The 22,536-nt window shown below is 37.5% G+C and overlaps 1 protein-coding gene across 25 annotated transcripts in view; it reads right to left on the minus strand.

Annotated features, from left to right (window-relative positions):
- DLG2 (discs large MAGUK scaffold protein 2) overlaps positions 1–22,536 on the minus strand; it is a 1,004,454-nt gene that overhangs the window by 111,738 nt on the left and 870,180 nt on the right. The window contains exon 1 of one of the 25 annotated variants that reach the window (XM_051779228.1): positions 11,790–12,133. The exons of the other annotated variants lie outside the window; for them this stretch is intronic. The gene's annotated coding sequence lies outside the window, so the exon portion shown is untranslated. Of the gene's footprint in view, positions 1–11,789; positions 12,134–22,536 lie in introns of those variants that run through there. 25 annotated transcript variants of the gene reach the window in all.

The raw sequence follows: 22,536 nt of genomic DNA on the forward strand, positions 1-22,536 counted from the left end.
CAGGATTCTGAAATACAGAAGTATCCTCTTCTCATTGTTAACTAGAACACTTTGGGGGATACAGATATCATAAATAATTTCAAGCTCCATAACTTCTGCATTTCTGATTAATTTTTGATATACAAATAAGTATATAAAAATAACTTTGTACCCTGTGACTGTGAAGAGACATTGTAAGAATGGGGCTAAGGTAGGCTGTACTGCTCAGGGTTAAATGAAGTGCCATATCTGGGGTGAAAGACGATTTTTTTTTCCCTAAGTCAGATTGCAGGGACAGTTAGACTGGGTTTCTGTCACATATCTGCTTTCTGTGACTATCTCAGAGTTTTATCAACACATTCCACAGTATTATCGGGAATCCGATCTCCATTTCTCTCAAGTATCTATTTCAATGAATCGTTGTGGAATCCAAAATTAAATAAATAGCACCAAGCCTGAGTCAATGTTTGTTAGTCTTTCCAAAGAAATAATTGGGATGATCATCAGGGCAACATCTGAACTTTTACAGTTCAGCAGTTAACTTGAACTGTTTAGTTATAAGTAGTGCAGCCTTACCAATACAGTGGGTACAGAAGATTAATACATGTCTGTGTGGACACAGAAATATTTCTTCACTTCAAGGCACAAGAAAGTGCTGTGCAGGATAATTCTAAATTCTGCATCTCCTCTCAAACCTGTAGATGCAAACTGACTATATTGGTCCTTTCTGTTCTATAAGATAGCATGTGGCCATAACAAGAGTAAAAAGTTTTGAGTGCTCTGAGTGTTTGACTGCTCTGTTTCTCCTTTCTCTCTGTTTCACCCTTTATCACAGGGATCTGTCATTGTAAGCTGTGCTGGTTTTGGCAGAGATAATTTTCTTCACAGTATGGGGCTATCAGGTATGGATATGGGGTTCTTTCCTTCTGGTATGAGTCTATGGTTTGGATTTGTGTTGGAAACAGCATTGATAACACAGGGATGTTTTTGTCACTTCTGAGCAGTGCTCACACAGAGTCAAAGCCTCTTCTGCTCCTCACCCCACTGCACCAGTGAGGGGTCTGGAAGTGCATATGGAACTGGGAGGGGACACAGCCAGGACAGCTGACCCCAACTGACCCAAGGGATATTCCAGACCATACGGCATCATGCTAGGCATATAGACATGGGGGAAGAAGAAGGAATAGGGGGATCTTCAGAGTGGAAGTGTTCACTTTCCCAAGTCACCATTAGGTTGATGGAGCCCTGCTCCCCTGGGGATGGCTGAACACCTGCCTGCCCATGGGATCTGGCGAATCAAATCCTTGTTTGCTTTGCTTTTGCTTTATCTATTAAACTGTCTTTATATCAACCCAAGAGTTTTTCTCACTTTTACTCTTCCAGTTCTGTCCCCCATCCCATCACAGGGCAGTGAGTGAGGGGTTGCAGGGGACTGACTTGCAACTAGGGTTAAACCATGACACAAGAAAAAGGATATATGGATCTGAAATGCCATAATTGCTGGTGGATGACAGTATGCCATCGGTCTGTAATTTCAGTGCTTGGAGTTTCTGTCAACCTCTCTTAAGCCTGATCTGCCAGAAATACTTCCCATGAGTAAAGAGTGCTGACCTAAGAGCACGATCTAGCCTGGCTACATAATGGCTGAGACTGATGACCTGGGAAAGAAATGGGTGCATGGAATGCTGTGATGATGTCCTTATTTTAAGCCTTGTCATTCTTCATCACACTTTCACTACAGTTTTGAAGTCACCAGCATGGACAATGTCAGAAGAAACAAAAAAATTCTGTGAGGCCTGTGATATGCTGCCTACAGCTGAAAAGAAACCAAACTTTTGAAGAGATACAGAATCAAAGGACCTGGGAAATATCAGTTGGATGATACATGTTACAAGACTCAATGCAGCAACTATGGAGAACGAGTTCTGCAACAGATCAGAGCCAATTATCAAAGTAATCCCATTTGGCCATAAAAATGTCTAGTCATTTAATACTGCTAAGCCTTGTTTGTAATCACAGAACTTAATGAGAACAACTTACATGGAAAGGAAAGAAGGGAAATCTCTGGAGTAGAAAGGCTGCTAAAGAGGATGTTAACAAATGCAAGCAAATTTGAGGTTTTAACTTCTTTTATATAAGCCACACTTTATTCATTGAGGATTTTCCTTTAATCAGCCAACCCCATGCTGAAGCCAGCTACAAGATTATGAAAGCACACTTTTGTTTTCACACTCTGTGCCATGTAAGCAAGTCTCTCAATTAAGATTCCCTTTGTTTGCATGAGATTCTGTTTAATTTCTGGCAGGCAGATTCAGAAATAATTACCACCTATAGAAGGATGAATAGCAGGAAAATCTAAAATTCTCATTACCCACCAGAATTTCAAAGAGAACTTAAATTCTGAGCAAGCATTTGGCAGGTCTCTGCAAAGCAGAAAAGGTATTGGACAAAAGTAGTGACATCCAATCCAAATTTTGAACAAGAATGATAGTTAGCAATGTCTGGGACCTCATATCTGGGAAGAACCTGAGAGTACTCTCAGAATACTGAGAAGGATTCACATGTCTTTTGAGAAGTCTGGCTAATCCTTGTCATGTTTAACGCATATTGGAGGTCATACCTCAAACACTAGGGAATGGTTTGGTCAACAGGGAACAGTAGTGCTACATGTTAAAGACTTTAGCCAGTTTACAGTGTAAACTCCTGGTGGAGGGCTACAAAGAAGATGGTTCTCCGTGGTTTCCAGCGATAGGACAAGAGGCACTGTGCACAAACTGAAATTCCATTTAAACATTAGGAAAAACTTTTTTATTCTAAAGATGGTTAGAATAAGAACAGGTTGTCCAGAGAGTTGTAGAGATATTCAAAGCCTGACTCTACATGACCCTGAGCAACCGGCCCTTGCTGACCCTGTGAGAATGGGGGGCATTGGAATAGATTATCCAGTTCCCTTTCAACCTTTACTATTCTGTGGTTTTGTGAAAAAATAGGTCTAATTCTCTGTGGTTATACAAATATAACATATAAGCAAAGCTCTTTATCCTCTTCTGCTTAGAAGCACAGAGCTGGTAAACCCCACAGGCAAGATACTGTATGGTTAACAACTTCAGTCCTTTAGAATGCAATTATTAGAATAAATAAAATATTACACTTAGTGTGCCCTGGCTCATGTTATCCTCCCTGGTGACAATGCTGTTGAACAACTGGGCACAGCAATATAAAGGTTTAATATCTGACTATATTTAATATTGAACACCCTGATATAGGCAGTGCCCACAACGGCTGCAGGTCTGTCAGCATTTTCAAAGTTTTATAACAGCCATAAAAACTCATGGAGTACAGAAATGAGTCAACCAGTACTTATAATTGCTGGCATTTAGCACCAGAGATGATGACTAAGAATCTATATTTGAAATACCTGGAGTTGGTGCAGTTCAAGTACAAATCCTAGGAAAGATCAACTAAGCACTAAAATTTTGTGAATTAAATACTCTGAACTGTGTACAGATTGTAGAACTTTCAGATGAGCACTTAAACATACATTTATTCACATGCACTAACAAACATATTTGGTTATCATGCAAAATGAGTATTGTTTTGATTTGGTTTTCCTATAATGCAGAATATTACCCTGTTTGGCATTTATCTTCCTGCCCTTTCATCAGCAGAGGTGGTTGCATTTCATATTTAAGAAATAATGTTAAGGAAATTCCTTGGGGCATAATTTTCAACGGCAGATGTCATGTGTCACATATGCTCAAATACAGTTTGACAGCATGCAAGTGGTCTTTCCTTTCTGCATTAACCAACCCTACAAAAAATTAAGTTGAAACAAAAATTTAGGGAGTTAGTATCATAGTGTCTGAGATGTTTTTCTGTCAGAGAAGGAACTTCACTAAAAAATGGATGTCTCAAGATTATACATTAAATTTATTTTTGTATGTCAGTTTATGCTACGTATTTATATGGCAGTTTAAATAATTCATCTGAAAGAGGGCTGATCTTCCAAACCACTTGCTAACATAATTTACAATTATATTGCTCATTATCCAAAAGAATTCTGATGTGTTTCACAAACTGCAGTACAAACACCATATATCAATGGTATCCATGTCATGAGTGTCACTCACAATTACAGAAGCGGTGCAAGTAAATTGAAGAATAAAACTGTGGCTAAATTAAAATGGTGCTTGATCTGCAGATTGAGCCGATTAATTTAACTACAACTTTGTCTGAAAGACCTACAGATAATTTCAAAGTCACATTCAGCAAGAAGCATATCCACCAGAAGGTGCAAGGCTGAGTGAGACCTCACAAGTGTTAACCAGAGGTTAAGGCACACATTGAATATGTTTCTGTTCTCAAGTTGGTCTTTGACTTACATGGTTTTAGTTTTATGCAAATAGTGTAAGGAAGATCCCAATCAGGCTCTGTATGTTTCCAGATCAGTGCTTAGACTCTTACAATTTCCATTACTAAACTGAGTAGGTGACTTTAATATTTGAGTTCAAGTTATTCACTTGCGTATTAAACTAAAGTATCTAATTTTTTGCTGGGAAAACTAGTAAATTAAATATATTTCTTCACTGAAAAAATGAACTTTTTAATCTAAATACAATTTTCCAGTAGGGATACAATTTTTCAGCACAAATAGTAAAAGGTTCTTCCTGCCCCTTTTTTCTACCTCCCTCAAATGAGAGTTTTGGACTGAAGTTTTTCAGCAGTATCTACCTATGGTTTTATTTTCTGTTTGTTTTGTTTTTTGTTTGTTTTTTTTCTCCCACTGATCTCTGACACACGTTTATGTTTAGGAATATAAGCCTGAAAAAAATGGACATATTTCTGTTATTTTGAACCTCACATTGACATGAAATATCATATCTATTTTACCTTCATATATACTTTAAAAATAACTCCTAACTATACCAAAATTCAGCATAGTCTAAGATCTAAGGTATGGTAAACTAATACTAGGGAAAGGTATAAGGGGTAAAAGAAAGACAGAAGATATAAATGCCATTGTTGTATAGATTCACAAGAAAACATACCAGCTAGCTGATTAATTTGAAGTAAAAGTAGTCTTAGTAATTTTTCTTCTCATCTTTAAAATCTTAAAAAATACCTCCTATGATAAATACAAATCAATAATTCTCGATCAAACATATTTTAGGATTTAGTTGACAGGTCTACAGACAGCTTCTATATCCTAAACTTGTTTCTTCCTCTATTAACCAAGCATACCAAAATTAAACTGAAAGAGAAAATTTCAGTGTTTCAATCTTGATAAGTTTAGGTGCTTCTTTGGCCAGCCCTCAAATCACACTTTATATTAAATATCTCAAACAATTAAGGAAAAATGTTGGATTTTAAGTCTTATGAATAGTGTAGGGCAAAAGCTAGACTAATTTACAATTGGCAGATAAACCTGAACTAAAATTTACACATGCATTTCATAGTAATTCCACTAGAAAAATGCATAAAAATATGTAGTCCTTCCTGCTTTCTGTCCTCTAGCACTTGTACTTTTTCCTGTTTCATATCCCTACTATTCAATACCTACACACTGAAATGAATTTAAGAAAAACAAAATAGAATTTATTCACATCTCTGAAAAGAAGGGAGAAAGCTGACTATGAGTGTTCTAATTTCAGTGGTCAGGTGCAAGTAGCAAGACGTGAAAGACTAAAAACAAATGAAGGCATTTGAGTGCAAAATATTTGCATCACATAAACTTACAAAGGCCAGTATGTAATTGCTACCATAAAAATATCCTCTGCAAAACTGTTTCTGGAATCTTGTAAAACTAGATCAGTCACAATTGTAATTCAAAAACAATAAATTTGAATTGGGATAGAAGAAACCAAATATGAACAGGAACGACCCTAAATGCATTCAGGATTATGGAATAATTTCTTTAATTGAAATAAGAAAACTTTAGAATATCTATAGAAAATTTTAGGAATTTTAACTAGTAAATTGCAAAGTATAGTGAAATAAAAGTGATTTTACACCTGGAAAACCTGTTTTGAATGTAGGAGTTCTATTTTCCTCTCCTCTGAAATTTGGTTCTGTGTTGGATGGGTATGTTTGACTGAAGTTTTAGCACTTGTAGTGGCACCTCAAAGAGAAGAAATACAGACAACTACTGGGAAGAGCTGAGTTTCACCTAATGTCATTTACTAATAATGTTACTTTGCATTTCTGAACTACAGCCCAGCCCAAAGCCAGAAGCAGCCAGTGCACTGTCAGTTCTCTATAGAATGTCTACCAGAAACACCCACATAAGAAGGGCAAGGATAGCCCATGGAACATTGAGCAGATAATGATTTTGCCTATTCCCAGTTTTCCATGTGGGATAATAGATTCCTTTCACAAAGAATCACAAGGTAGCAGGAGACAAAGACCTACTATTACAAAAAAACTGAGATTAGAAGTACTGTAAATAAATACAGAGAGAATAAGATACCATTTACATTAAAAGGTACTATATACTGTATTTATTTATATTTATACCTTCTTGAAACCTACAAGTAGGTTTTTTGAAAGAAAGTAGAGATTTTCCTTAGTTGCTAATGTTTCCATTACTTTACTTAGATACCACCAGGTAGAAGCATTTTCTCCTTAGTATTACTAGCTGCTCTGAATATTTTTTCTACTTGTTGTACGCAGTACTGAATGCAGCAAAAATGCTTCTGAGAGTACGATTTCCTTAAAATACAGAAATAAATAGCTATAAAAGGAAAAGAAAAGCCAACAAAACAAACCCACAACAGAGTGAATAGATTAGTCTGCCTGCCTCGCTCACTCGTTCAGTTTCAGCATGTGGCTGCACACAGCACAGTTCAATCAGTTTTTGATTATTTTATAATGTTAAAGGTTATTACCACAGCACAGAAAAGGGATAATAGAGGATTCTTAAATTAGCATTTGCTTAGCTCAAATGACACTGCACTAATCTCTTTCATAAAAACCTATCACAAATAGTATTGTAAATGTTGCTTACAGAGTGGTGGGTTTCTGCTGTCTCCCAAATGAGAAACATCTCCTCAGGAATACAGTAATGAATTGGAATGGACACACTATGTCCCAGTCTGTCACTTGCAGGTTCTTCAAACACAACACACTGACCAGTGTGATGTAAAGATGACATTAATCTCAAGATTTAAAAAAAATGTTGTCAATGCAGATTATTCTTCTGCCTGGCTCAGATAATAGATTTCTGCTAATACTAAAGTATTCTGGGAACGAGGACTCCATCTGCAGCTTTATCAGCCTGACTTTTGAGTGAGCAAATTGGTAATTTCCAAGTGGAAATACGTTGATGCCATAAGCCTTTCCCTATAGTACAAAACAAAATTTGTATATTAATATTAAGCTTTAGGCCACAAACTAATAACTTGAACTTTGCACAGGACAGAAGATTGTACACCACTGCTGCTCAGACAACAAATGAATCTGCTGTAGAGCAGCATCACTCCTGTTGGCTTACTGCAAGTGGAATGACAAATGTTGTCCATCTTCAATTATGCCAGGCAGGACAGAAAACGGGGGACCAGAGAAGCAGCAGGTATTTACGAGTGCTTTCAGCCTGCAGTCTGATGGGATTACAGTCACTTTCATGTAGGGCTGTATAAGGGGGTCTCCACAGATTTTTTTTTCTTCTACTCATTGTCACAATGTGAAAAAGATGAAAAATGTTCGCCTAGAGCAATGCACAGGAACTTCCTGTGCAGCTTTCTTGGGATATGTATCCAAGTCCTGCCCGCAGGACTCAAAGCTGTAGAGCCTTTACTAGAGGTGATCCTAAATGTGAGTCAAATCCTACACCCTCATTTATGGGTAGCTTTTCCATAGGTTGTAACTATTCTGTGGTGGAGACACAGCTATGGGAACCAGCACCCTTCTGACCATGCACGTCCCCTGAAAACATGAAGAAACTCCACCAAAAGCTGGTACGAGCTGCTTATCTCTAGAAAAGGACTCCCAAAGAATACTTTTCGTGTTGTTGATCATCTAAACTACATTAAATGCCATGCAGAAAGCAGATAATTTGTATCACTTTATTTCACTGACATATGGCTCCTACTGATTTCTGATGCTGAATTCTCCAGAACCAGCTCTACTACCCTGGAGCACACCCTTTTCACCTGTGAGATCTCAAGGACTGACAGATCTGTTTGTCATTTTAACCATCTGGCAGCAAGGAATGTGCTTTTATTTTATTTTCTTTCCCCAGCAAAAACTACTTATATTAGTAGCTCCTGTTTTTTTTTTTTTTTACCTTTTTTTAAACATTAGCGTAATGCATCCAGACGCCAAGACACTGTGAGCCACTAAACAAACCAAGAAATTGAATCCACTAACAAATGGTACTTAGCATTTATGAGATGTATTGTTCTTAAAAGGGAATCTTTCATTGGTTTAATAACTTGAATATCCTCTCCTGCTTGTACAGTCATATAAGACCTAACCAAAATCTCTTCTGCAGGATTAGACCTTTGCATGTATTTCACTCACAGCACAAAGAACAAACCGACATCAAAGGGCATGCTGTGTTTATGAACAGGCTCTCTCTCTTCTCCGCTTGCCAAATTTGTTCCTGTACTATGCTGAGTGTTTGATAATCCTTTAAAATGGAGTTTCTCTGCCTATCTGTCTGGACATACAAAAACCCCTACTGCTTTCCATTGTCACATTGTCATCCTTTACTATATTCTATCTCTTCCCTGCCACAGTTATGTTGGCTATTCACAACACGGAGTATACTACTTGTCTAACCTATCATTTCACCCATTTTTCTACTGAAGGTCCTCTCCCTGAAAGCACATCACTATGATTTCCAGTGTCTGTATGGCTTTGTTTCACACCCAACTTGATTACTAAATTCAAACCTGAGAATGCTGCAAAATATCATACAATGTTATCAGTCCATTTTTAAAGAGAGTTAATATATAATTAAGTTTTCAGTTCTATGAACTAGGGATTTCTGTACTTGAGACTCAGTATTATAAATGTATTGTTCTATTTAACGATTTAACAACAATTTTGTGTTGTGTGCTTGAAAGAGGAAAATAGAAGTGTTACAGGCACACAAGTATATGAGTTTACACACTCCTGCTCAATCTCCAATCACTTTTGACACAAAGAGCACAGTTGCACAACTACACAGTTACACATTAGCTATATGTCCCACAAACCAAAAAATAGCTCTCCAAAGACTAATGCTGCATTATCCAATAACCTATTTCACTAAAAAATGTTGGCCACCAGCTGCCATGGGACTTCATAGCAAACTTGAAGGTCAGTATACCTGAGGTGTTTCAGATCAAATTAAAAAGAAAAAAAAATCAATTCCTGGGCTAAGACTTTTATTTAAGATCTTCTTCCCTGGCATCTATATTTTATACAAGAGATAATCTGAACATAGGTGCCTTGGTTGGTTTCATCCGTAACCAAAAGGAAAAGCAGAGAAAGATTACTTTTGGAGACCAGATTTCTGCTACTCAAGAGTGCTATGCATCAACCCTAAAATATTCAGAAATGAACAGGAAGCCAACATACTTGGAGTTATGGTGCAGAGTGTTTCCAGCAGGATGTAGCACTAACAGCACAGACAGATGTTACCTGGACCAGACCTGGTAACTAAGGGTATTCAAGACATGATACTCCATGGAAAGCATTGCTGTCACTTACTGCCAGGTGGGAGGAATGGATCATAGTACTAAGCTAATATCCAGATAAAACAACTGTGTTCTCCAGGTCAGAGAATACAATTGTTAGTCACTGTTGTTTTTCCTTCAGCACCCCTCCTGGACTAGGACCACAAAGCAGCAGTAGGCATGCATCCAGGATAAAACGTGATTTTTCTACATTCTCCGACTATTTTCCTTGGTCTTATTTGGACTGAATTTTGAGAAGCTCATCTGTGCCAAAGCCTCCATATCACTACCTGGAGATTGAACTACTTGTCAGCTTAATTTATTGTGTAATAACATATGGTGAGTCTGGATCTCTGGTGCCCACAAGAGCCCATATGCCCGTATCATAACTTTCTCTTTTAGGGTTGCTTTTCCTGTCCCAATTTATACTTCCTCAGTTACAGTACATACATTTACATGGTTAATGTTCAGATTGCTGAGATTACACCATTGTGATGCACGCAACATAAATGCCTAGACAGATGGATGCAGTATCACAGATTTCTGAAAGGAGGAGAACTTGCAAAGCCAGAAGCTCACACTTCAAGAAATGCATTTGCTAGCACAGGGGTCATTGAAAATAGATCTGAACGCTTAAAAAGCAGTGAAATACTCTTAAATAAAGTACTGCTGACAAAGGTATATACTCTTTCCTAGAAATAGGCCCTAGTCTTTTAGGCAGCCAGGAAATGATCATCACAAAAATTCTGATTTTTTTTTCATATTTATAAAGAGTAAGTGGAAATCTGCTCTGCAAGGGAAGTGTGTGGCAAAGTCCACTTTGCCAACAGTCTTCCTCTTTCAATAAAAATGATGCTAAAATGAGACACCTTATTAATTAAACCAGCATCAGTCCTGCAGTTCTGACATATAGCTCACAGAATAGATTATTTCTAAGTCGGAAGTCACAATAAAAGTTAAAATCACTACATAGTAAACAGTTTGAACTGATACCAGGTGAGAGGTCTCTGGAAGAGTGTCTCTCTCCAGCTACTAATAATACAGCAATAAGACAACAGGTGCTGTTCTGCCAAGTTCTCTTGATATTTTAATACAACAAACTTGCCTCTCTAACCCACAGACAAAAAAAAACTCCGCTACAATGAGACAAAAGAAATTATTATAATACTGCTACTGATAAAAGGAGAATTAAAATTGTTACTTGTGATCATTTACTTCTCCTGAAGAGAGATGCAGGTATTGTACAGCAATGTTAATATTTCAGTTTCATAAACTCTGCCTTTCAATTCCTTTCTGATTAAAGAAACAAAAAAAATTACAGGCTTACTGATCTTTAAAGGTTACTGGCAAGATAATGTCAACACATTAACGGAGCTTGCTTGAAAAGATACAGAGGTCAAACAGAAGCAAGTGACAATTTGAGCAAAGAATCTAAAGCTGGTGAAATTCAAAAAGTCATGCAGATGTTATAGGAAATATACCTTTCCCTGCTTAGCTGTGCTATATCATGTTCCCACAGTTTGTTTCAAAATCTCCTTTTGCCTTTCATCTTACACATATTTCACCACTGTTGTTATGCAAGATGGGGAATCATTCATTTTAATGTGATACTAAGCATATTACCACAAAAACAGAGAGAAGCTACCATTTTACCTATTATCTAATTAAAAAAGCTCTACTATCCAAATTCTTTGCAGCCCCTCACTGCACACAAAGGATTTAATGCTGCATATGAAAAGGCACATGTACAAAACAGAAAAGCATTTGTAAATGCTTCTGATATTTGCTTTTTCTTTTCCTTCCTCTTGTTACAAAAGCCACAGCTATCACTCTCTTTACCGCTAATAAAAGCAATTAATTGACAGGTAGATTTGCTGGTTTGTAGCTTCTTTGAACCCACAACACATTCACTAAAGGAAAGTAACTTTAGCTAGGAAAGAGATCCTCACAGCACGATGGTGAATAATTCATCATTGCATTTTTCTTTTCATCTCGTTTTATGCCAGTAACGTACACAACTGAAAATATTGCAAAATCTAAAACCAAACACAGACAAGGATTTCCAGCAGCAAAATACACATAAAACTAGCAGGCAGGTTTCCCCAGCTTATATAATAACAGCTTTAGCTCGACAGAACCCCCATCACTCACCGAGGACTGAATTCACTTGAACAAAAGCAGAGCCCAGTCACCAAATGCAGCTTCGCAGGACTCTCAATGCAAGATGCTCCTGTCTGCTGTTCGGTTCACACTTGCTTTTATAACTAAGCCAACCAACAACATTCAGTTGCTGAACCTGATGAATTATAAAACGGTAGCTCCCAGACTCTCATATTTTACATCACAGGGGGTGGTCATCCAGCATACACACTGCCTGTGTACATATATTCTGCTATAACTCATCCTGATAAACACATCAGTACTGGCAGCAGTGACAGTAATTGGTGCTCAGGATGTACAAGCACAAACCAATAGAGCACACTCCCACCTTCTGCTCTGTGCAACATCTCTACCTGTCAATCACTGCACCTTGTTAAGGTGGAATGATCAACTGCACTCAGGGGAGAGGCAAAACTCGGAGAAGAAACCATCTACCAATACAAATTCTTCACTTAAATATTTCTTAATACAGTAGTAAATGTAGCTTCAATATCCTCCAGATAACGGCTTTCATGATTTTTTTTTAAATCTTCATGAAATCTTCCCTTCTTAAAGACACAGTTCTCGTTTAGTGACTAACACAGGGTTCGTAACTTCCACTATCATGAATGGAAATTATTCAGACAAATTCCAGGGATATTAGCATGGATAACCTAAAGGTATTACTCCAGGCAGAATGACTGTTAAAAGCAATATACTTGCTAGGTGAAATTCTGTGTACATTTTAAAATCCTTTTAAAAATGCTGACAGGTTTTAAGAACATCCTCAAACTTAAAAATATGTATTTGTGATGTTCTTCACTTCTCTAATGCTTTCTTTTCCCCATATGCTTGTATTGTTTTTATAGTCAATGCATAGAAACAGAATAATAGAACCAAACACCTAAAGCTTAGACACATTAATACAATTAAACTAAACATTTTCAAATGGGATTAATTACAGCAATAACAATCACAATTGTTGCACATGCCACAAATTAGCACTCAAAATTAGCCCCTAGCAGGCAAAACTAGTTATGGTAAATGGTAAAACACTGCCAGGGATTTGCCACTGGAAAGTGGTTTGTATGGCAATTCTTTTACGATGGAGTAGAAGTTGCTCTTTCAGAGTTGAGCTCCAGGAATTTTGTCTGTGTTTTACACAAATTCAAGGCTATTTGTGTCAGTGTGGAGTGGGAATGAACCCTTTATTCAAGAGAATTTTCTATTTCTACATCACTGATGATGATTCTCAGAGGGCTACATTTAGAACCTAAACACTTGATGAAGCTCCTTTTGTTCCCATGCCTGTAAAACTCCCCCAGTTTTAGGTACCATAAAGAAAGGCTGTGCTTGGGAAGGTGAGCACAGTTGTGTGTGTGAGCAGTTGTGCATTGCCTGGATGCTTTTCGATGAACAACTGGGCTGAGGAATGCAAATGAAGTCTGCGCCAGCAGCCCCAGGCAGAAACCCAACCCTTCTCACCATCTGGACCGACTGATGTGCGTCACAATGTGGGAACAGGGTGTTGCATTTCGTGCATAGCAAAAGCTAGTCCTATATATATCCCTTTTCTCCTGTTGTCAGCTGCTTGTTCCACCCCATTCCTCATTTGTCTCTGTGTTCAGCACCTTTACTATCTGAGAAAAAAATCACTTAAGGCCAGCAGTGTTTTGGCATGTTCTGCTGGCTCTTACTATAGCAGCTTGTACGAAGGAAAAGCTCTTTAGAGTTGGGTGGCAGAATGTAGGAGAGACATATCAGGACTCAATCAGAGTATCGGTTTTGATGTCTCCATCTTTCTCAGATGAAAGGGCAGCTGAGATCCAATAACTGGATTCTCCAGTGATGCTGATTGAGAATAATCCAATATAGGCAGCAAATATTTCAAATTATAGACCCTGGCTCATTAAGAAACAGCAAAGAGACCTGTGCCACTGGATTTGGCTTTTAGAGCCTAATTCTATTCTCAGGGGCTTACATATTTCACGTGCATATCACGGAGGTTCCCTAAAATGGCCCAATTACAACAGTTAATTGTCTTGCGCACTAATTAGGGTTTTCTGACATATTTTTTAAAAGATACAGTTTCAAACCATATGTGCCAGAATGCCCTATTTTCTTTTTTGTTTTGCCTTAAACATTCAGATTTCAAGAGGCTTCCCAAGGATCTGTGTAAACACGACACTGCCTTATAATAATTTGGTGCAGTGGGATTAAGAAACAAGCGATGCTTGGTTGAATCTCCTTGTCCAACATAACATTCACTCTAAAATTCAGCTCATATTTACTGAAGAAAATGTTTGTAAAAGTGACCAATATGCCAATAATGTAAGCCACAGCAATATTTCATAGCTGTGTGTAGGTGGCATGCATAAACCACAGTCTGCGGTATTACATAAGAGCCACAATTCCAAGAAAAATTTCTACCCTGTTTCACAGTTACTTGAAATTTTTAATTAGTTTTCCTGCCTTCCATGTTACCTTTCCATGGGTAATATAGCTGATACTGCCGTAATATTCAGCAATGTGGTGCTCTGTAAAAGTGATTCTATGTGATTTGATACGTCCAACACACAACCCATATCCTCGGGTTCTGTTCTTGTACTGTGGTGCAGAACGTGAGATTTTTCGCATTCAAACTTACTCACTTCACTGACAGGTGTGTGAAAATCCCATATGGCTGCCAGATTTCTATATACCTACATATATAGAGAGAGTATGTATTTTTAAGGCATTTGTAACAAACACTTTTAGTATTGACTTTGATGTTCTTTGCTTCAAGCTGCAAACTAGAAATTATCTAAAAATGAAAGAAAAAAAAAAAGAAAAGACTAAAGCATTCCCATTTGCTACCAAAACATTACTTCTTTCTTCTATAATCATGTGGACTATATGGACTACACATCTTAAACATTTTATTTGCTATCTAAAGTGAGCACACAGAGCACTGGGGAAAAATCAGGGCATTCAGCTGAAATGACAAGAGCAGAAGAAGCAATGATAATTTCAAATTAAGAAGAAGTACAGGCAGATTTGATACTGTCAAGATCACAAATTAGCTAATACTGTTAACTGGATCTCCAGAATCTCCACAGCGTGGACCTAGAGTTCCAGGAGAAAAAACATACTCCAACAGAGATGATTTCCCGGCTATGCCAGATGGTATGGATGATCAGTACTCTGGGTAGTAATCCTTGCCATGTGGTCTAAGAAGCCATCTTGCAAACTAAAGAGGTATTTATTTGGTGTCCTGCATTTAGCAAATTGGCTTTTCCATTCCTTCACTGATTTTTTTTGTCAGACTTACACTGGATACACTCTTACCTTGGATTTACACTCTTTGATCTGATAGCCTTTTGATGGCACTGTCAGAGAGTATCTCTAAACCAAAGAGCAAAGCAGGATTTAAAAAAGGACTGTGCATTTATTAGACAATACCATCCAGAAGAACAGTAACAACAAGAAACCTAAGCTTTCCAATGATCAGTGTTTGTAAAAACACTTTGTTTCTTATAGACGTTTCTCCTTTCATCTCAGGCTCAACCCATTGCTCTTCATCAATCTACATCACTTTACAACAGTCTAGCTTCTCCTGGGCCCGTTACAGGACAAAGAATCTCAAGGGCTGCAAGTCCCTGCCCATCTTCCTCCCAGCCAAGGTACAAATTTAGCTCTCCCTCCGTAATCCAGCTAAGAATTATCAGGAAATCTGCATGAGTTTAGTTAATTCTGAGACCTACCTTAAAATCAAAATCAGCTGAGCATACTTGTAAAGGTGTTTTATGACACTTGATAAAGGCAATCCCTAGCTACAGGGAATTTCCCAACCTATACACTCTGAAGGGCAGTAGGGTGAGATAGAATCATCATTCCTCTTGAGTATAGAAATCTATCAAACTTTTAATTCCAGCTGAGACCACAGAGGATTTATAAGTTTCACAAACTACTCCACTGTCTATGGTCTGAATCCAATGAGAATTTGTCCTTTTATAAAAACACGGGAAAATAGTACCCAAGGAGTCAGACAGATTTCATTGCTGTAACCTACATACAACCTGCATTGCAAAATATACAACAGTGACAATGTAAAATAATTTAATTGCCACAGCAGGATAATGCAGAAATTAATTTTCTTTCAATGCAGCACACTTGAAATTTCATTTAAGAACAGTTTTTAAATAGAGTTTCAGTTTCTAAGATTAATCTTTGTAAATACAAATTAATAAAGGTGTATATTTAGATAAATTAGGGCCTTGAAGATGTAACAGACTGCATGAGTGCTATTACTATAATAATATTTTTCTGAAATACAATACTTTTCTTCCTCAAGTGACATCTTTTTTTGTTACAAGTGAAGAGTGAAAGATCAAGTCCTCTTTCTCAATGAGGACTGTGATTGAAAAAATACAGAAAAAAAAAGAATTAAAAGAGATAGTCAGCTAGGTCTGAATGAACAGACACCCAAGAGAGCAATTCCAGTTGATCAAGGGCAATGATAAGAACTTACTTTGGTAGTTAGGAAGGTTGAACTCTCTTAATGGTGGCTTCATAGTCTTGAGAATATGAATGATCCTATCAGTAATAAAGAAGAGCTGCTAAAAGGAAGGAAGGCCAGATGGCACTTTCCCTAGAGCCTCTGGAGAGGCTGCCTGGATTTGATTTGAAAAGCCTTTTATAGCACCCCATGAACCTGGAATACTACAGCAACCCATTTTTAAGTCAGTGGATATCTCAGGAACAGTCTGAGATTTCATAAAAATGTTGGTTTTCTTTATGGCTTATGTTCATGTGGTTAAAAGAACTGAGAAACTTGGAAGATATAGTTCAGAATCCAGAACTGTTTTGGGGTTTTTTGTTTTGTTTTGTTTTCAGGATTTTTATTTTCCATTTAACCTTGGTGTTTCCTTCTGTTGTTCCATTTTAAATGAGTTAAATTTGTCTGAAGTTTTAAATTCAAATCTAAAACAAATCATAAAGGACTTAATAACTCCAAGAACTGGAAAAGTAGCTAACGATCCACTTTCTATTAAGTAAAAGTTTAAATGCGGTAGCAAACCAGACAAGCATCTTTTATACAAACAGAAGGTTCCACAATCAACTCCTTGTAAGCCTGACACAGGGAGCAAATGAGTCAACAGCTTTGTATGGCAAAGAATGGTGAAGCCATGAAGATCCTCCTTTGATTCACAGCTTAACTTTGCGTGCACTCTGTGGTGGGAGGAGTAGGTGGCTGATTTGGGTAAGAAGTATAGCACAGGAATGATACACTTGACTCCTCTGAGGATGGTGATGAAAATCTGTCAGCTTGGCATAGTCCTTCACGTTACCTACAGCAATTACTGACACATGGAGAAAGTAACAGCTCTGCAGACATCGCAGTAAAAACCACAGAATAATTACACTTGGAAAAGACCTCTAAGATCATTGAGTCCAACCATTAACCCAGCACTGCCAAGCCCACCACTAAATTGTGTCTCTAAGCACCACAACTACCTGTTTTTTGAATCATTCCAGGGATGATGATTCCACCATTGCTCTGGGCACCCTATTCCAATGCCTGACCACCCTTTCAGTGAAGACATTTTTCCTAATATCTAATCTAAACTTCCCCTGATGCAACCTGTGGCCATTTCGTCTTGTCCTGTCGCTTGTTACCTGGGTGAAGAGACTTACCCCATCTGTCTACACCCTTCTTTCAGGTAGCTGTAGAGAATGATACAAGGCATGGTATGTGTGGTGCAGAAAGCATTGCTGCTTTATTGAAGAATCCTGTGGCAGTACTACAAGAGGCTACCCACGGAAAGGGACACAAGCACACAAAACAGTCTTTATGAGAAAAGTGAAATTCAGGCCTGCATTTGTGGTAGGTTGCAAAAAATAAGCAGCATCACCTGAGGATGCCTTCTGCACTGATTGTGACAAAGAGCTAGCACAGGAATCAGTACGCGCGCACACACACACACTATCAGATAAAGATTTCCCCTCCTACGGTTTTCTTTCAGGAAAGAAAATTTGAAGCCTGGATGACTAACTACAATGCAGATGGCAGAGCAATGTAGAGATACCCATGCAAGCTCCAAATGAATTAGCTTAGGTGACAACACAAGTGAATTTAACCTACTCATATTGAACTCTGTGGTTATACTGTTCCTGGAGCCTGAACATGCAAAGCAGTTCAGGATCCAGACAAGCCGAGGAAGGACAGCAGGTGATACTCAAGCTAGATCTGTGCCAGCATTCTTGCAAATTTACTTCTGCAGTTTTTTTGCCATTACTTATGAATTTTCCAAGAAAGTACCTCCCAGCAAGGAGGTACATGGAGTTGCAGGAGCATCAGAGCGAAATACTGCTCTGAAAAGAAAGGAAGAAATTATTCTCATTTGGGATATGGCAAACCATCCTTCAGCTCAGCAGGAATCATCTGTAGCCTTGCATGGTACTGCTGAAACTGCAGATTTACTATCTTGGCTCTAATGTCAGAACAATTCATTTGTCTCACCAGAAACCCTTTTGGTTAGCTAGGGGTGACGGTACCCTGGTGAACTTACTTTTTGAGGGGACCGTCATGCTCAGTGTATTTCTGTACTGTCTGGGCACTCTGAAGGCATGAATGGCAGTGATAATTCATCTACTGGTCAGCAGTAACCATGAACAGGGAAATGTCTGCCATTCTATCACATTTATATCTGGTAACTAACTTCCAAAGAGTCTGAGCTCAGTTGGGCACTTAAGGACAAGTCAACATTTTGTGAGGATTGTGTCTGAAGGGACCCAGGAACCAGGACACTGATTAGAGGCTCTGTTCTTGAACTACTTACAGCTTGAGGATTAATTAGGAGTGAGAAAGTGCTCTAAGACCTTTAATTGAAGAACTGAAGAATTAAAGGAGGTGAAATATAAATACTTATTCTCACTACAGCATCAGAATCTCTGAGTGAAGCCCTACTGAAATAACTCACACTATGTAGATACAACATGAATATTTGGCTAAGATTTCTTAAATGACATCATGGGATTTATCATGGAATGATGAAGAATGGAACAGAGAGACTGCACATGTTAAAGCTGAGGACGTACAGTTTCCAGCACTTAATTTGTAGCTGTGTACTCCTATGCTCTGACCAGCTTTCTGTTAGATACCACCAGAACTGGAAGCAAATCATATGGAAAATAAAGGGCAAAGATAAAAGTTAAGAGCAGCAGTGGGGAGGAGGAAGTTGATTGCCTTCTCTCTTTTATGCTTTCAACTCCACTGCTATTTTAGTGAGCACCTTGGAAAAGAAAAGCAGGAGCAAATGGTAATAGCTGGGTACTTGGGACATTTGCGTAGGAGTTTTGTGTGTCCTGAGATGGACACTGGGATGGACTCACTTCCTCAGCTCAGCACTGTTTCATGCAGATACTGAAAAGATAAACTAAAAATAATGATGTATTTAAACTTTTATGCTGCAGGCAACCTAAGCATCTTCAAAGCAAATAGTTTTGCAAGAGTTAGAGAGTGATTTCCTGCAGTATTTTTTTCTGCTTTTAACCACAATTGGAAAAAAATTATATTGGCCCTCCCAGTTGTAATATTGCACAGCAGACTGCAATGTACGTCAGGCTAAGGGATACAAGAGCAACCCATAAAAAAGTACTGTCACTAAGCAGGGATACAAATTAAAGGAACTTTTTCAGCTCCAGTTCTCAGAGAATACACATATTGTTAAAAGGTGATTTGGGGGCAAAATAATCAGAAATTACATACTTGAATGAGAACAATAAAAACAAAGTGATCCTGAGGTGAAGAGGTGGAAAGTGGGTAATCTATACTGCTTTGTGCTGGTACCAAATAAGGACTTCAATAACAACATATGAAAATACAGTAAGATGATGGAAATGGGCTACTTTTGAAAGAAACAATATGACCTTTACAAAGAAAGCATTGTGTACAGTACACCATGAAAGGACAGGGCAGTTAGGAAGATGACTCCCTGTGGAGACTGTAGCCAGCTTCATATCTTAATAAATGGGAGGTGTCCAGACAATGTGTGATCCTACAGATACCATCGTATTCTCTTGGAAAGTGATAAAAACTACATCTTTGAAAGTATCATCAAAGTTCTGGGCACGTAAAAATCAGCTTGTACAGAAATTTATGAGGTGAAAAAAATCTTTTTGCTTTTTATCAGTAGATTTAATTACTTTGTTTCCCAGTAAGCATTCCATTGGAATATGGTACTTCAGCTCTTACCTGCTGAAAGAACAGGATACTTTAGGAGGATGAAAAATGTCAATCCTGTGTATAAATTTAAACTACACTACCTATATCCTAATAAAAAGAAGAGATTAGTAAATAAAGCTTTTCTGAGTATAACCAAGCAGCAGAGCTGAGCAAATAATTTGTAGTGAATATATGTTTTTTTATCTGTTACTTTTTTTTTTTTCTTAATAACCATATACTATTTCTTAGTTTCCTGCCTGGTGAAGTGTAAGTATTAGCACTGCATTTCTTGGGCAAATATTCCTATGAACTATATGAATTATAAAAATATTAATAACAATAAGTTCATCCAGAAATTTGATGGAAATTAAATGCAAATGATCAAAAACTCAGATGAATTGTTCAATTATATATGCATGTTTCTTGTACAGTTGCTGAGGTATGTGTTTGGCTTTTCCCAGAAATCTAAGAAACATAATTTTGGAAGTCAAATCATAATTAATATTTTTCTTTCTGTAACATAATTTCTGTACCAATGCTATGTAAGATGAAGAATGTACTCTTATATCCTACTTGGTTTGCACTTAATTTTCAAATAAGCATCTGGTTTTAAACTACAAACTTCTTGGCTTACAAAGACTTGTAGAAAGTTAGGGAAAAATCAATTAACTGTATGAAGTCAATGTTTGTAAAATTTAACACATGTTATTTATTAGTCATGGTATAATTTCAGGGTCTTTCTTTGAATGAAACTATCAGAAATTCAGGCCTCTCTTTTTTTCTGGAAGATTTAAATCCATTTGGGATCTTAATATATTCATTAATTTAACACATTCATTTTAAATGATTGATTTTCTTTAATTTCCCTTTTACACCTGGTGAATAAAGTTAACAGCTTCCTGTGGCCAAGAAACACCAACTGGCATGAGATTGGATGCTATAGCCAGAAGTTATTTTTCACCTTTCCAACCAAACCAAAATCCTCTTATTTCTTCTCATGTAGTAGTAATTATAAAAGAGACACATCTTATGTTCAGTTAATTAAAATTTAAGAGTATATGCTATAAAGAGAAATGATAGAGGGATAAGCCATTGAAAGCCTTAAAGTAGTCCTTAGTATTGTACTGAGGAAGAAAAATTGCCATCATATGGTATATAATCACCAAGGACAGCACTGACAGCTGAGAAAACATCATTTTGAAAAGCCATTCTTTTTCTTTGAAGTAATGTTACTGGCAGTGTCCATATTAATTTAAACTAATGATGTATTTTATCTATGTGATAAATATTAGGACTGCTGAAATCTAAATAATGTTTCAAATTATTTTCTACATCTGAGGACTCTTTAAATTACAGTTGAAAGGTAACCTGCTCTGTGAAGGCATGTCCTGTACTGAACATTATTAGGATTAGGATAATTTTACAGTACACCTGGTAAGTCCAGGTGAAACTCGTTGAAAGATTCATGGATCTAATCCTGCCAAGAAATACTCCACCTCTGCAACTTCATGCTAATACATGAGAGGGGAAAAAAAAGACACAATTATTATGCTTACAGTTGCTCCAATAGCCTGGAAAGGAGCTCACCAGGAAAATGGAGCTGCTAGGAACCAGAAACCCACCTGGATTATTCTGGAACTTTGGCAAAGTCATAATATCCTACCAAAATGCACCCTACCAAAATATTTTTTGGTAATATGAAGGACAAATAAGTAGAGTAGGTAGTTTACCGGGAGCACAGGAATTCCCTAGATAGGTGTCTACTAATAAATAGGAAGCCTTTCTTTACTGAGAGGGTGCTCAAACACTGGAACAGTCTTCCTGGAGAGGTGGTCAGTGCCTCAGGCCTGTCGGTGTCTAAGTGGCATTTGCACAATTCTCTTAACAACATGCTTTAACTTATAGTCAGCCCTGAATTGGTCAGGCAGCTGGACTAGATGATCCTTATAGATCTCTTCCAACTGAAATAGTCTATTCTAAATAGTAATATCGTCAGCAAAATAACGATTATTAGAACAATTGGGATTTTCTCTGCAAATGAAGCTACACCCTCAACAACTGCCCCAGGAGTTAAATGTCCAGATACATTAATGTATCTGGCCCAAGATATGATGCTACTGATGGGTTCTAAATCAGTGTTTTATGTAATAAGGTTAATTTCTTTGCATTTTTTTTCCACTCTGCCACATGCAAACAGTGACTGTTAATAACACTCAGATGCAGCATCGTCAGTGAACAGTTTCTCCTATTACATGGCATGGCATGTATCCTATCCCCCCCCAAAAAAAAAATTATAATGGAGTACGTGTGAAAAAGTCTCATAGTTGATTTTTCATAATTTCTCATTTACTCATTTTGTCATGATTTTACTGGTTTAACAGAAAATGCTACTGTAAGAGAAAAAAAATATTAAGGATAACTTCTCAGCATTTGAGGCTTTAGGATGGGAAGAGGAAGACAGCATGGTTCCTCATCTATTTTAGTCCAGATATCTATACAAATCCTAACTATCTTGGAAACACAAATCAAACTCAGTTGCATATATATTAGAAA

This window comes from Manacus candei, unplaced genomic scaffold (genome assembly GCF_025592945.1).
Source record: "Manacus candei isolate 608988 ecotype Guabito, Panama unplaced genomic scaffold, ASM2559294v1 h1tg000014l, whole genome shotgun sequence".
NCBI lineage: Eukaryota > Metazoa > Chordata > Aves > Passeriformes > Pipridae > Manacus > Manacus candei.